This window comes from Salmo salar, chromosome ssa01 (genome assembly GCF_905237065.1).
Source record: "Salmo salar chromosome ssa01, Ssal_v3.1, whole genome shotgun sequence".
Lineage (NCBI taxonomy): Eukaryota > Metazoa > Chordata > Actinopteri > Salmoniformes > Salmonidae > Salmo > Salmo salar.
The window spans coordinates 37,465,380-37,483,022 of NC_059442.1; positions in this window are offsets into that span (position 1 = coordinate 37,465,380).

The window sequence follows — 17,643 nt, forward strand, 5'->3', positions numbered from 1 at the left end:
GTTAAATAAAATTGTAATGAATCAAAGAGAGGAAAGAGAAAATAAATATGTCCTCTTGCTCTCTCCCTCTACTGTTTGTTCTCTAAAGTGTGTTGTATCATAAACACATGTCAATTTGTAGTGGGAGGGAGTTCAGAGTAGTTGAGCTCTTATCCATGCTTCATTAAGCTGTAGCCAAAACTGCCCTGTGGTCTGCTCAGCCATGAATGTCCCATTGCAGGCAGGGGAGATAGCAGTTGTAGGAAAGGGGAGACATGCAGGGGAGGAAATGGCAGTCAGGTGGAGGCAGGTGAGACCGGTTGAGGCAGGCAAGAGGAGAGGAGGGGAGGCAGGGAGAGACCAGGGGGAGAGCAGGCCAGGCCAGCCCAGCCTAATAAGGTCTGGAAGTCATGACGTTTTTTAATCCAGAGTGGAATTCCAGCAGAGCATTAGACAGATTGGGCAGAGCGGTTGAGGTTCGTACACTTGCTGGCAGAGCTCTGATCCGTGTTCTTCCCATCATTAGCACCAATCCAGGCCTGCAGAACCTGACCTGGCAGAACAAATTAGTCCACCTGCAGGCCCCCTGCCAGGTTAAGACCTGGGCTCCATCCTGTCAGGGGCCCTCATGGTCGGCTTATTAATGAGCATGTCTTTTCATCCAGGAGAGAGAGAGATTCTCTACATATTCTCCCCCAGAGCCCTTACGGATTCCAACACTTTTCATAACAACAGTAACGGTAAGGCATGTACAACAAATTGTTTAAGTGTCAGATTTGGTTATGCATCAGTATGTTTCATTTCAGTGCAGGAGGAGCAGCTGTGTATGCTGGTTGGTGCAATTGTAGTGTGATTCGGGTTAGACTGTAGAATACCTGGGTCGTATTTATTAGCCACTAAATGGAAAAAAATGGACTGAAAACAGACGGACTACCTGGACATGTCCAATAAGAAGCGTGTTGTGACCCAATTAATACAACCCTTCTTACCCACTATACTGGACCCCCCCCACCCCACCCCAGTGTTTGATCGAGACCCTGAGTGCCCCGGATGCTCAATGGTCCCACCACAACCCTCTATATTTCATTAAAACAATTAAGCGGGCCGGCGCAGACGCTCCCCCGTTGACAGAATCACTCACTGTTGAGAAACGTCTGCACTGTGATGTGTTGCCTGAACCAAACCATTAAAAGAGCCATTCAAAAAAATCAGTTTGCACCAAGTCTGCTCCTCAACCACAGCTCAGAGCTATTGATGTCAAGTTATATTAAAAGCACAGCACTGCGCTCTGGGGCCAGGGTTGGCATGTTTTTGCAGGTGAATTTACTAACATTGCACATGATAAAGCTGTGGTTCACAAATCTCCTAAAAGCTGATTTAATAATACAGAGAAATTCAATTGAACGAGGCAAAGAAGACAAGTCCTACACCGTGCATTATAGGGAACTAATGCACGCTCTAGAATGCCCTTTAAGCCAATCAGAAACGAGTATTCAACAATGCCACGGTATAAGCATAAAAAAGGCTGAGACCCAAGGTTAGGCTTGGAAGAATGGCGCCGGAGGGGATGGCTGCCGTTTTACGGGCTCCTAACCAATTGTGCTATTTTGTGTGTTTTCTCGCATTGTTTAACTTATTTTGTACGTAATGTTGATGCTACCATATCTTATGACCGAAAAGAGCTTCTGGATATCAGAACAGCGATTACTCACCTTGACCTGGATGAAGATTTTTTCTTTAATGAGTCCGAAACAAAGAATATAATGTTGCTCCCAGACAAGGCCCGAATTCCCTTCATTCGCATGAAAAAAATAAGGAAATACAGGGGGCGGAGATCAGGGTGCCTTGTAAGAATTCTTCGGCGAGTGGGTAACCCGCCTCAACCATCAGTTCTATTGGGCAACATGCAATCACTGGAGATTGGTGCGCGATGTCTAATATTAAGGTAGTCTCGAGGTATTGCTCGCCTGAGGTAGAGTACCTCATGATAAGCCGTAAACCACACTATCTACTAAGAGAGTTTATCTATATTTCTTAGGTCGTCTATTTACCACCACAATCTGACGCTGGCACTAAGACCGCACTCAACGAGCTGTTTAAGGCCATAAGCAAACAAGAAAATGCTCATCCTGAAGCGGTGCTCCTAGTGGCCTTTAATGCAGGCACCCTTAAATTCATTTTACCTCATTTCCACCAGCAACCAGAGGAAAAAAATACCAAAAAAACAACCACCTTTTTTGCCACACACAGAGACTCATACAAAGCTCTTTTTCACCCTCTATTTGAAATATCTGACCATAATTCTATGCTCCTGATTCCTGCTTACAAGCAAAAACTAAAGCAGAAAGTACCAGTAACTCGCTCAATACGGAAGTGGTCAGATGATGCAGATGCTACGCTACAGCACTGTTTTGCTAGCACAGACTGGAATATGTTCCGGGATTCATCCAATGGCTTTAAGTGCATCGACAACGTCATCCCTACAATGACCACACGTACATATCCCAACCAGAAGCCATGGATTACAGGCAACATCTGCAGCAAGCTAAAGACCAGAGCTGCCGCGTTCAAGGAGCTGGACACCAATCCAGAAATCCTGCGATGCCCTCAGATGAACCATCAAACAGGCAAAGTGTCGAATAGAGGACTAAGATTGAATCCTACTACACTGGCTCTGACATTGTTGGATGTGGCAGGGCTAACAAACTATTATGGACTACAAAGGGAAACCCAGCCGTGAGCTGCCCAGTGACGTGAGCCTACCAGACGGGCTAAATGCCTTTTATGCTCGCTTCGACGCAAGCAACACTGCAGCATGCATGAGAGCACCAGCTGTTCCGTAGACGATGTGAGCAAGACCATTAAACAGGTCAACATTCACAAGGCCGCGAGGCCAGACAGATTACCAGGACATGTACTCAGAGCATGCGTGGACCAACTGGCATTTTCAAGCTCTCCCTGACCGAGTCTGTACTACCTATGTACATGTTTCAAGCAGACCACCATAGTCCATGTGCCCAAGAAAGCAAAGGTAACCTGCCTAAATGACTACTGGGCCGTAGCACCGTTTTGAAAGGCTGGTCATGGCTCACATGTTCACCCACGACTGCATGGCCAAGTACGACTCCAACACCATAATTTTCTGCCAACACAGTGGTGGTAGGCCTGATCACCAACAACAATTTTTTGTTTAACTAGGCAAGTCAGTTAAGAAAAAAATCTTATTTACAATGACAGCCTACCAGGGAACAGTGGGTTAATTGCCTTGTTCAGGGGCAGAACGACAGATTTTTATTTTGTCAGCTCGGGGCTTTGATCCAGCAACCTTTCAGTTACAGGCCCAACGCTCTAACCACTAGGCTACCTGCCGCCCCAAATAAGACAGCCTATAGGGAGGAGGTCAGAGACCTGGCAGTGTGGTGCCAGGACAACAACCTCTCCCTCAATGGGAGAAAGACCAAGGAGATGATCGTGGAATACAGGTAAAGGAGGGCCGAAAACGCCCCGATTCCCATCGACGAGGCTTTAGTGGAGCGGGTTGAGAGTTTCAAGTTCCTTGACGTCCACATCACCAACAAAGTATCATGGTCCAAACACACCAAGATAGTCGTGAAGAGGGCACGACAACACATTTTCCCCTTCAGGAGACTGAAAAGATTTGGCATGGGTCTCCAGATCCTCAAAAAGTTCTACAGCTGCACCATCGAGAGCACCCTGACCTGTTGCATCACCGCCTGGTATGGCAACTTCTCAGCATCCGACTGTAAGGCGCTAGAGGGTAGTGCGTATGGCCCAGTACATCACTGGGGCCAAGCTTCCTGCCATCCAGGACCTGTACGAAGCAGTGTCAGAGGAAGGCCAAAAAAATGGTCAGACTCCAATCACCCAAGTCATAGACTGTTCTCTCTAATATCGCACGGCAAGCGGTACCGGAGCGCCAGGTCTAGGTCCAAAAGGCTCCTTAACAGCTTCTACCCCCAAGCCATAAGACTGCTGAACAATTAATCAAATGGCCACCTTTCCCATTTGCATTGGCACCCCCACCCCTCTATGCTTTTACACTGCTGCTGCTCGCTATTTATTATCTATGCATAGTCACTTTACCCCTACCTACATATACAAATGACCTCAACTAACCTGTACCCCCGCACACTGACTCGGTACCGGTACCCCCTGTATATAGCCTCGTTATTGTTATTTTGTGTGACTTATTTTTTTTTTTTACTTTAGTTTATTTAGTAAATATTTTCTTAAAATAGCATTGTTCTTAAGGGCTTGTAAGCATTTCACTGTTGTATTCGGCACGTGAAAAATAAAATGTTATTTGATTTGAGAGGAGGAAGGGGAATATTTAATTCCATTACAGTAGTGGTGATCCAGCTGTGATTTAGACCGTCATTTCTCACACGCATGACACTCATGATTTCATTAGCTCCTCTCTGAAGAGTTTTTGACATAACTGGCTACATAGAAAGGTATGGTGTATGTCCAAAAAAAATCTAAAGAAATTTGAAATATGGTATATTGATCCAACACAATTCTCTAGATTTGACCCGATGTTTTTGTAGATACAGTATATGAAAAGGAATGGTATTGGTGTTGGAAACAGAATCTCAAATATGTGTTTCCCATGGCATTCCATTCCATCCCAGTGGATGAGATTACACAAGAATAAAGGTATTACCATTTCACTGTAAAAGTTTATAATCTTCCTGTTGAGCGTGACCCCAATTGCAACAACAAACAATTTACTGAGAACTGTACATTGTAATTGTGTGACATTGTTTTCCACTGGTGGGCATCTAGCCTAAGCTGTGGGTGTTAATAGTTTTCCAATGTTGTCAATAAACACATAATGCCTTATTCTGACAGCCCAGATAATCCAGGGAATTGCTTGCCAACTAACAGGCCCAAGTGGAGTGAATTTAACCTAACCCTGCCACTTCCCTCTAAGCACCCCTTGGTTCACCCAGCTGTGTGGAAGAAGGAACGCTTGGAAGACAGAACCCTGGTTAATTATGCATTGCTATGTTGGTACTGTATTTATAGAGCATTTACACGAATGGAAAGCAGAGAGTGTGAGAGCGATGCAGTGAGCCTTTTGGCTGTAAGTTTATAATGAACAGGCTCTGGTTCGAGAGAGAGACAATTTTTCCTGGCTTGGGCACATTCCACTTTGCCCTATTTAAAACATTTTTTATTAACCTTTATTTAACTAGGCAGGTCAGTTAAAAACAAATTCTTATTTTCAATGACGGCCTAGAAACAGTGGGTTAACTGCCTTGTTCAGGGGCAGAACGACAGACTTTTACCTTGTCAGCTCGGGGATTTGATCTTGCAATCTTTCAGTTACCAGTACAATGCTCTAACCACTAGGCTACCTGCCACCCCGATTGATTAGGTGGCTGAGTGATGGAGGGCTAGGCCAATAGGGGTGCAGCTATATGCGTAGTTAAAGAATTACATTCTGATTGGTGCTCCTCGAAAAATGCTAGTCTCGAACAATGACCTTGGAATTACCTCAATCTAGGAATATACCATAGCTTCTGATAAGCTAATTGACATCATTTGAGTCAATTGGAGGTGTACCTGTGGGTGTATTTCAAGGCCTACCTTCAAACTTAGTGCCTTTTAGCTTGACATCATGGGAAAATCAAAAGAAATCAGCCAAGACCTCAGAAGAAAAATTGTAGACCTCCACAAGTCTGGTTCATCCTTGGGAGCAATTTCCAAACGCCTGAAGGTACCACGTTCATCTGTACAAACAATACTACGCAAGTATAAACCCCATGGGACCACCCAGCCATCATACTGCTCAGGAAGGAGACACATTCTGTCTCCTAGAGATTAACATACTTTGTTGCGAAAAATGCAAATCAATCCCAAAGCAACAGCAAAGGACCTTGTGAAGATGCTGGAGGAAACAGGTACAAAAGTATCTATATCCACAGTAAAATGAGTCCTATATCGACATAACCTGAATGTCCCTTCACAGAAGAGCGCAAACTGGCTCTAACCAGAATAGAAAGAGAAGTGGGAGGCCCCGGTGCACAACTGAGCAAGAGGACAAGTACATTAGTGTCTAGTTAGAGAAACAGACGCCTCAGAAGTGCTCAACTGGCAGCTTCATTAAATAGTACCCACAAAACACCAGTCTCAATGTCAACAGTGAAGAGGCGAATCCGGGATGCTGTCCTTCTAGGCAGAGTTCCTCTGTCCAGTGTCTGTGTTCTTTTGCCCGTCTTAATCTTTTCTTTTTATTGGCCAGTCAGAGATATGGCTTTTTCTTTGAAACTCTGCCTAGAAGGCCAGCATCCCTGAGTCGCCTCTTCACTGTTGACGTTGAGACTGGTGTTTTGCGGGTACTATTTAATGAATCTGCCAGTTGAGGATATGTGAGGCATCTGTTTCTCAAACTAGACACTCTAATATACTTGTCCTCTTGCTCAATTGTGCACCGGGGTCTCCCACCCCTCTTTCTATTCTGATTAGAGCCAGTTTGCGCTGTTCTGTGAAGGGACTAGTACACAGTGTTGTACGAGATCTTCAGTTTCTTGGCAATTTCTCGCATGGAATAGCCTTAATTTCTCAGAATAAGAATAGACTGACGAGTTTCTGAAGAAAGTTCTTTGTTTCTGTCCATTTTGAGCCTGTAATCGAACACACAAATGCTGATACTCCAAATACTCAACTAGTCTATAGAAGGCCAGTTTTATTGCTTCTTTAATCAGCACAACAGTTTTCAGCTGTGCTAACATAACTGCAAAATGGTTTTCTAATGATCAAATAGCCTTTTAAAATGATAAACTTGGATTAGCTAACACAATGTGCCATTGGAACACACGCCTATGTAGATATTAAATTTTAAAAAATCAGCCGTTTCCAGCTACAATGGTCATATACAACATTAACAATGTCTACACTGTATTGATGTTCTTTTAAATGGACAAAAAATTTGCTTTTCTTTACAAAACAAGGACATTTCTAATTGACCCCAAACTTTTGAATGGTAGTGTGTATATATATAAATATTTTAGGGGAGTCAAATGATGCAGACAATTACATTGATGGAAGCTACAATCTATCCTCAATATTAAATCTGATCTACCCCCTAAATTATATATATTTTTTAAAGAATACTGCTAGAGTCAACCAATTAAGCTCAACACACTATCACAGCTTATTGTGAAATAGACAAATTACTTATTAGAAATTTGTGACAGGCACACACACAAAAAAAGTTAATTTTGTGTGTGTTACACGATTTTCTTTCTTCATAATGCATTCGTGTACATTGCACAAATTCAAATTTGTGGCTAACGTTAGCTAGACTAGCTTGGTGGCTAACGTTAGCTGGGCTAGGGATTAAGGTTAGTTAACATGCTAGCTAAGTAGTTAAAGGGTTAGGAGCTTGGTTAAGGTTAGGGGAAGGGTTAGCTAATATGCTAAGTAGTTGCAAAGTAGCGAAAATGCTAAAGTTATTCCTGATGAGATTCGAACCCATAACTTTTGTGTTGCTAGATGTTCGCATTATACGCCCACCCATCCTCCCCGACCAACTATTGTCTTTATCTGTGATTAAAATCCACTGTATAGAAAATTGTGTACTGCAAACATGTACTGGTCACAAATAAATAATTATTTTTTCACAATAATCTGTGATACTGGGTTGTTGATTCTATAGATAAAGTATGACCTTTAAATAAAAGACAAATGTTGCCCATGTTAATAACTTGAATTTCAATAATTTAACCAAACATTCAATGTGGAATAAAGACGTTTTCTTTTCAATTGATTTCCTTTATTCATTTTGTCTCTCCCTCTCTCTCACAACAATATGACTATGCATTCTGTACTAGTGGGATTGAGCATAATAGCTATGTGGCACGAACAATCCATTCAATAAAAATGTACATAAAGTATACAATATTGGTTTTGTTGTGACTTACACAATGCTGTGCCTCACAGCATTGTCAAAAGAGCGCCCCTCATCTGTAAAATAATACACAATAGCTGGGAAATATTTTGCTGTTGCCAATGGTTACCTTCAACAGTTCAAACAGGGGCACATTGGGTTTCTCATTCCTCCATTAGTTTCTAGGCAACATATTGCTTCACTTCCTCTTTCATACGGTCACACTGACACTCTAGTAAGGCAACACAAATAAACATCCTGTTTCTCAAAGAGACTACAGAACAAAAATATAAACGCAACATGTAGTGTTGGTCCCATGCTGAAATAAAAGATCCCAGCAATTTTCCATACACACAAAAAGCTTATTTCTGTCAAATAGTACACAAATTTGTTTACATCCCTGTTAGTGAGCATTTCTCCTTTGCCAAGATAATCAATCCACCTGACAGGTGTGGCATATCAAGAAGCTGATTAAACAGCATGATCATCACACAGGTGCACCTTGTGCTTGGGACAATAAAAGGTCACTAAAATGTGCAGTTCTCACACAACTCAATGCCACAGATGTCTCAAGTTGAGGGAGTGTGCAATTTGCATGCTGAATGCAGGAATGTCCACCAGAGCAGTTGCCAGAGAATTGAATGTTCATTTCTCTACCATAAGCCGCCTCAACGTAATTTTAGAGAATTTGGCAGTACGTCCGACCGGCATCACAACTGCAGACCACGTGTATCCACACCAGCCCAAGACCTCCACATCCGGCTTCTTCACCTGCGGGATAGTCTGACACCAGCTGATGAAACTGAGTATTTCTGTCTGTAATAAAGCCTTTTGTGCGCCCATGCCCAGTCATTTGAAATCCATAGATTAGGGCCTAATGAATTTATTTCAATTGACTGATTTCCTTATAGGAACTGTAACTCAGTAAAATCGTTGAAATTGTTGCATGTGGCCGTTCATATTTTTGTTCAGTATATTATTACAAGAGTTACTATGTGCCTGACATCCTTGGATTGATTATACAGTATGCATACAATTCAGTAAATATTAGTAAGTATTGTCTTGACTTATGGTCACACCGTCAACAACGCCACATGTAGCAGTTCTAAATGTATTAGTGTAACATCTCCATTTGTCAATGTTGTTGAAATTACCATATCAAGACATTACTTATTAATACTGTATGTCATTGTTCAAACAGCTAAAACAAAGTTTGCTAAAAGCTACAGGATTTTACTGTACATCTGTGGGGAAAGGAAAACATCTGCAACGCTGAAAATCTCTCTACAAAAGGCCCTGCAGTGAAAGCAACCGTTATAACAATCATGTCATTATGACACAACATAAGCCTAACAATTCCAATGTGGGGCTTAAAATCAGCTTTATTTATGGCAGACAATTCCTTGTTTTTCCCCACAGTTGGATATGAAACTATGTTCTTAAGAAACTAAGTTCTTGTAGAAAAATTCCACTGTGCTCCAAGATTAACACTAAGGGAGGACTTCTGAAACAAAGGCTGTGCCATGGCTCCATCAAACATTGATGTCTAACTATATTGTATGTCTCGGGTACAGCGTTCTTGTTGCTTGTTGTATAAACATACAAATATTGACCTCAAAACAGAAAATCAACATTGTTTTTGATATTAGAATTTATACTACCAGATTGTCCTGTCCAACTTCATGATTTGCTGTGGGGCAGACAGGCAGGCAGGATTTTAATCACATTAACCAGGTAAAGCTTTATCAATAGGGCTAAGGATCGTCCATGCTGGTTCAAGTGCAGGCCATGTGCTGATCTCCTTGTGGATGTCAATTATGGGGCCAAATGCTCAAGGAGTCATTACCCTGAACCAAAGGGGGCTTAACTAGGAGCACATGGTAGCCGGAGTTTGGGTTAAGCAGGTGGCGTGCAGTACCGTAGGATCACAAGGCCTGGACGGTTGTAGTCCATCTGTGGATGATTGGCAGTTATGAATGAATGATAAACACTCATGCATGGGGATAGTAGATTGCAGTCAGTGGTGTAGAGGAGGGTAGACACACTGAAAATATATTGAAACTATAGGGAGCGTTACTTTATTCATTGCGAACAGCGATCACCCAACTATTTTAACACCACTACATCACTGACACTGCACATAGTCTGGAGATGCGCGTGTCCTGATTTCCAGGTCTACTGTATTACGAAAGACCGTCTGCAAACCTTAAATTAAAATACATCTATAAGACAGGGTCACCCCCCCCCGTTAAGATGATCCATCCTACGGTTGGATGAGGAGTCTGGAGTTGTCACGCCAACCAACCCCCCCAGGGGGAGGATGTACACCGTAGTGAAGTTCAAGACCCCTTTGACTCAGACTAAACTTCTATTCCAAAACCCTTCCCCATATGCCAATCCAGACCCAGCTCCCCGCTGCAGGGTAAGTATGTTACACAGCAACCACACGACTAATCCCCTGAATATCTAAAATATGGACAAATGATTTACTAACACTGTTTTATGGTGCAGGTGTAGTGTGCACGGCCGTGCTCTGCACTCTCCTCTTGTCGCCAGACAGCAGGTTCAGCTAGCACAACAACATGGATGGATATGCTACAGACGGCCCCACAGCTGCTGTCTATCCAGAATGATAGCACTGGGTATGTTATGTATTTTGAGGGACTACACCAATGACGCATGTTATATGCAGTGTACGTTTAACAAGCGTTTTACAATATCCCTATTTTCTGGGGGAAATAGTGTATAGTGCATTATTTAATGACGTAATGCAATGTAGGCATGAAGCTACAGCTATTGTACATTCTAATGTTGAAAAATTCTAAGTTTGTAGGATTGTCTTTTCCCTATATGTTACAATAAATGTATAGCAAGTTATGTATTTTCCCCACTGCAGTTCAGTCTTACTTTTGAGAGCTGATTTGTTTCACGATTCATGCTGTTAAATTAATAATATGTTAACCATTTGACACCTTAAAGACTTTGACAATGATATATTACAGCTTTGAATATTAATTTGGGGTCCTTAGAAAGTGTTTCACTCCTTTGTCTTTTGGGATTGCATAGGTGTTAACATATATGGCTAATTGACAAGCTGAACCAATTAAGACTCGGCAGAAATGAATAGTAGGCTAATACATTATTCAAATGACTGCTATACCTGCAGCGCTGCATATGTGATGTTTAAGTGTGCAGGGAGGCACACCAATTATCTGCATCGAAATACTTTTTTCTTTACCTACTCACAGTCTAAAGATATTATGTATCTTTACTAACTTAAAAGTTCTAGCTGCTATCATTAAGGGAACTGTTATCATAATTCCTTACTGCCAGGAGGACCTAGTCTTAGTGAGTGTTAAAGCTTCAATAAATATTTTTTCAATATGCAAGGATTGCCTATTGTTTTTAACTGCTCTCTTTTTGACATCTTTGTCTTATTCCCTTTTCACACTATGGAGCCAACCAGAATAGTACTGTGCTGGCTCGGGTATTTTCTTTTCTGGTTCCAGCAACTATGCTGGATGAGTAACTAGGCCAGCTCAGTACAGCTCCGCTTGGCCTGCCTCAGCTTGGCTTAGTAATGTGAAAAGGGCATTACAGTCCTGTCTGTCTCCAAGCCTGACCCTGTTTGCCCCCAAACCCACCAATCCCAGCCCAGCTCCTCCCTCGGCCTGGCTCGGAGCGGTTGCTATGAAACAATCTTGCATAATTAATTTACCCAACTGCATGCAAATATGTGGACAATTAACCCCTTTTGTTTGCATAATAAATTTGGATATTTAATGGGAGCTCATCTGCACGCACGCTGCTGGCAGGAACAACACAAAGCAGCGGCATTGTGTAAGAGAGGCGGAACACACACCCCTTCCCCATCCTCTCTCTCTGCAATCATTCCCCCCCAATACCTGAGAGACGCGCCAGATAGAGACTGTAAATTACCCCTAGCACTGCCACACTACTGTAATTACAACCCTGCGTGATGCACCAAGAGGCCCATTGATGTGCAGATGAAGATGGACTATGTGTGTTGCGCTGAAAGAACCCATGTTTTGGTTTTGCTCTGTCAAAAGAACAGCTGGGTTGCCATTTTCTCTCAAATTAGATTTCCACTGAAGCACTGTGCTGTTAAATTCAAAGGCGCATTACAGAAATGTTCCCTTAATTTAATTCAAAGAAGAGTCATGAGGGCAGAGTGACAAGTCAATCTCGAGCGATTCAAATTGGCAAAAAGAGGGAGAAGCTATATCCTCTTTATAATAAAGTTGAAAGGTTGAAAAGGTAAATGGTGGCTTCTATAAGTTTCCCGTCATACACAAAGCAGCTGGTATGACTCTCGCGATTTGGACCTGAACTGAAAACGATATTAGTTTGAAGTGAACTAGTACATAGCTGGGTAAATTATTTAAAAAATAAACATGAATGACAAATGTAAAACCTACTGCTAACATATTCAATTGCTATTCTTCAATGTGAGGAAGAAAACACCATAAACTGATTAACTGCCAAACCATTAACTAATCAAGTGTTTTTCCAGTCTTCTCCATTGAGATGACATACTTGAATACATCCCCTCACACTATCTCAAACCATAATACAAAAATACTTAAACAGAGGAAATGTAGATTTTTTTGCTTCACAACTGAGTAAGTAGTGAGTGATAGTGTAAAGCTCAGGTAAAGGTAGTACCTCTCTGCAGAATCCTGGACTCTCAGCAGCCTGTACAGCTCCTCTCCCTCGCTCTGTTTGTTTTCATATGGCAGTTTTAAAAAAAGAGGGTGTTTCTCCTTTGTGGGGAAACAGTGGTCAGTGATACCCCTGCCATGTGGAGAGACACTGGAGAGCCCAAACATAGGCTCCACCCTCCTTGGAACTCAGTGCCCTGAGGATGACATCCAGGGTTAGGGCTAGGGGAGAGCCCATCCGGCCATCCCAGTACCAACCCTGCCTGTCACCCAACCCTCACCCAATCATAACATCACAGTAATCTATAGAACCCTGGATGCGTGTAGTATAGTCCTTCACGTCCAATCATAAGACAGTCATCTACCTGATACTAATGTGTATCTAATTACTTGTTTATTAGGTTACATATATGGAGGTCTGACGTGAGCATTCACCCCGACTTCAGAGTGTGGTTTAACCTTTACTAAAAGAATTAAGAACTTTATCATTCACACAGTATCTGTGTGACCCTGGGTGATCGAATATCTGTGGAGAGGATTTTGCTATGGGTAAATACATTTATATCTCATAAAGTGGTACAGTAGATGTTTCTGGAACAATTATCAAAACTAGTTACTGTTATTTAAACAATGCTACCTTATTGTCTTGTGATTAACCAAAGGTATATACACAGATATGCCTACATGACAGAAACCATAGACAGGTTGTAATAAGAGTCGAGTTTTGAAAGGAGAGTCAAACAGTGTGACTGCCTTTAGCCTAGTGTGATTTAGATTTATTCAGTGGAAATAAAGAGAGCGAGAGAGTGGCTGTGCCAAACAACCTGGCTTATTTGACTGCCTCTGTCTCAGGGCTCAGAGCCTTTTCACATTTCTGATTAGCAGTCACATTTTATCACTCTGTAGACAACTCAATTTTCGTTGAGGGAAGAGGGAGGGGGTGAGGAGGCAGGCAGGGCTGGAGAGATGACATGGGGACCCTAGTGAGCCGAGAGCTGAAGCTGATAATTAGACTTGGGGTCAAAGAGCCAGAATTATTTGGCTTGTGTAGACAGCAATTTCCTCAAGCCACATGAGATGAGATATCACAAGCTGTTACAAATGTGCACCGGGAAGCCATGCGAGTGGGGTCAAAGTCAATCTTATATTCCCCACAGCAATCCGAATATTGAAAGCACCAACTAACTAGGGACCGAATCATTTAATTTGACTCCTTACAAAAGGGAAGGACTGTCCCCTCAGTCTCAGCTTTCAATTTCAGGGGCTGGTTGAGTTCACAGCTCTGACATAGCCTGATAATCATGTCTGAATACTTCTCGCTTTATTTTAGACGAGAGAGAGTTGGATTCTGGGTTAAGGTTGGTGGTCATATGACTGTCTTGTCCTTCTAACTCATCAAACGTGGTAGAATTTAATGATGGGTTTGAGGTCTCCTGTGTATGCCCTCCCACTTGGTTCATAAAAAGTGCGTCTCAGTGAGCTATGCCTTTAGACAACAGTATGTGTATATGAGTGGAACCCTGTGTCCATGCAAACTCGGAACAGACTAATAGATTATCGAATCACAAGTACAGTGCATTCGAAAAGTATTCAGACCCCTTGACTTTTTCCACATTTTGTTACGTTACAGCCTTTTCTAAAGAACATTTTTTCCCATCAGTCTACACACAATACCCCATAATGACAAAGCAAAAACAGGATTTTAGACATTTTTGCAAATGTATTAAAAATAAAAAACTGAAATATCAAATTTACATAAATATTCAGACCTTTTACTTAGTACTTTGTTCAATCACCTTTGGCAGCGATTACAGCCTCGAGTTTTCTTGGGTATGAGGCTGCAAGCTTGTCACACATGTATTTGGGGAGTCTCAAGCTCTGTCAGGTTGGATGGGGAGCGTCACTGCACAGATACTTTAAGGTCTCTCCAGAGATGTTCGTTCGGGTTCAAATCTGGACTCTGGCTGGGCCACTCAAGAACATTCAGAGACTTGTCCCGAAGCCACTCCTGCGTTGTCCTGTTGGAAGGTGAACCTTCACCCCAGTCTGAGGTCCTGAGCGCTCTGGAGCAGGTTTTCATCAAGGACTCTGTACTTAGCTCCGTTCATCTTTGCCTTGATCCTGACTAGTCTCCTAGTCCCTGCCGCTGAAAAACATCCCCACAGCAAGATGCTGCCACCACTATGCTTCACCGTAGGGATGGTGCCAGGTTTCCTCCAGACGTGACGCTTGGCATTCAGGCCAAAGAGTTCAATCTTGGTTTCATCAGAGTAGAGAATCTTGTTTCTCATGGTCTGAGAGTCTTTAGTTTCCTTTTGGCAAACTCCGAACAGGCTATCATGTGCCTTTTACTGAGGAGTGGCTTCCGTCTGGCCACTATACCATAAAGGCCTGATTGGTGGAGTGCTGCAGAGATGGTTGTCCTTCTGGAAGGTTCTCCCATCTCAACAGAGGAACTCTGGATCTCTGTCAGAGTGACCATCGAGTTCTTGGTCACCTCCCTGATCAAGGCCCTTCTCCACGGATTGCTCAGTTTGGCCGGGCGGTCAGCTCTAGGAAGAGTCTTGGTTTTTTACAAACTTTTTCCATTTTAGAATGATGGAGGCCACTGTGTTCTTGGGGACCTTCATTGCTGCAGAAATGTTTTGGCACCCTTCCCCAGATCTGTGCCTCGACAGAATCCGGTCTCGGAGCTCTACGGACAATTCCTTCGACCTCGTGGCTTGGTTTTTGCTCTGACATGTACTGTCAACTGTGGGACCTTACATAAACAGGTGTGTGCCTTTCCAAATCATGTCCAATCAATTGAATTTACCACAGGTGGACTCCAATTAAGTTGTAGAATCATCTCAAGGATGATCAATGAAAACAGGATGCACCGGAGGAAAATTTCAAGTCTCGTAGCAAAGGATTTGAATACTTATGCAAATAAGATGTCAGTTTTTTTATTTTATATATTTGCTAAAATGTTGAAAACCTGTTTTTGCTTTGTCATTATGGGGTGTTGTGTGTAGATTGATGAGGACAAAAATTATTTTATCAGTTTTAGAATAAGGCTGTAACATAACAAAATGTGAGAAAAGGGAAGGGGTCTGAATACTTTCCGAATGCACTGTATCCCAATCTATGAATCCATTGTCAACACGACAAAGACAATTTATAAGGAAGAGACCTCTTTTTCACTATTGTTTTTCATATCAATGTACTGCACTTTGTTTTTGTTGAAGGTAAGGTTGGTTGAGACAATTACATTGATGGAAGCTACAATCTGCGACCCACATAACTAACTACAGCTCCCTAGTTTGTTGACACAAACATGTATTTCTGTGTCACTTCAGAAATATACATGTGTTGATGTGTGATCTGAGGTGTGGTTTCGACTAACTATTTTGTTATGTATATTCATAGTCAAATTAGCTTGTCTTATAGACACTTCTGCACATTAGTTGCACATGGTGTGAACAATGTAGCTCCTGTTATTATATCTATCAACATGCTGAACAGTATTACAGTACCGGGTAAGCATATTCATCTGTGTAAATCTGTGTCTATCATAGAAAATCTATTGAATCCTCCAAACAAAAGAGAAACTGTAACATTCCAACACACAACAAACCAACTCCTTCCTCTCCGCAGGCAGCATTGTATTATGTCAGTCCAATACAACAAAATGGTATTTTCATATGAAAAGGTGTTTTTCAAATGAGACAGAAGCTAGTGAAAAGGCACAGGAAGCTAACAGGACAGATGTGTAATTATACTATTTTTACTGCCAGGAGCTGAGATGTGAGAGGGGAATTAGCATCACACCTGTGTATAATTGGCTAAATTAGCTTGTATAACGCCAGCTCTGAATAGTGGTGGACTTCAGGGGGAGGAGGTGTGTGGTGTTGGAAATCTTGGTTGTTGTTTAGACTCCCTTAGGAAACTTGTCAGGGGAGGAGAGGAATAGTCTGTAATCTTGGAGCTCATGGCAAAGGAACACTTGTGTGTCTTCACAGTGCTGTTGACAAACACGAGGTAAATCAGGTAGTTCAGATAGCCGTACAGTACTGCTTATATTACGGTGCAGAGAAAACTTGTGTGGCTATTTAGTTTATAAACTCCACTTGTGTTGCGTTTAAGATGGATACATTGAGTCTCATTACAATGTACCGTGCCTCCTTGCCCAATGAAATTACATCAGACTATCCATAGTCCTCCTGTAGGATTGTCATGTATTCATGGCAGGTTCCAGTTACTGTGTAAGATGGCTACTGTACATCGTCAAATCAATGAAATCCGGGATAAACTGAAGAAGTGACAGGGAGGGAATATGATTGTAGTATTATCTTATATTAGAATGGGATTTATTTACTTTACATATGGTGGTGCTATGAGCCTGACGATGGCATATCATAGCTCTCCATTGCTCATGACAGCTGGTAGGTCCTCTGTTCTGAGACTAGTGTCTGGGCAGATGTTGTCCACATATGTTTCATGTGGTGTTCACGCAAGCTAGGGTACCCAAAGAACAAGACTGCTGGGAATGGGACATGAAACTTTAGTGAACAGTGCTGCAGTATGGATATGGCTATGACTTTTATCTGCATAGTGTGCAATTTTCTTTATATATTGTATGCCAGATTAACATGTCAAACATCCAAAAATATGGACCTTGACACTTTCAAAAGCCTGAAAAAAGTAAATATTAAAAAGTAATTGATTGTCTATTAGCGCCATCTATTGGTGAGTCGCTGCAATGATACCAAAATATTTTCATTTCTTTGTCCAACAGATGCAGAACACAGCCTAGTGTACATACAATTAATTTAATGATGAAGTTATGGAGCTCTATAAAGCAATGTATTTTTTTTAAAGCATAGGGAATTTTGATTTTATGTAACTTGATGCACGTTTTTGTGATTTAATTATATGCTCGAATTGAGTGTAAGTTACATTTTCCTTGACATTCGCAACTCACCATAAAATATATCCGAATAAGACAAAAAAGATCTGAGTATGCCTATGAATCAAGCATACTAAGAACATTTTATATGCTAGATAGAAAGACATATCAGTCGGTTG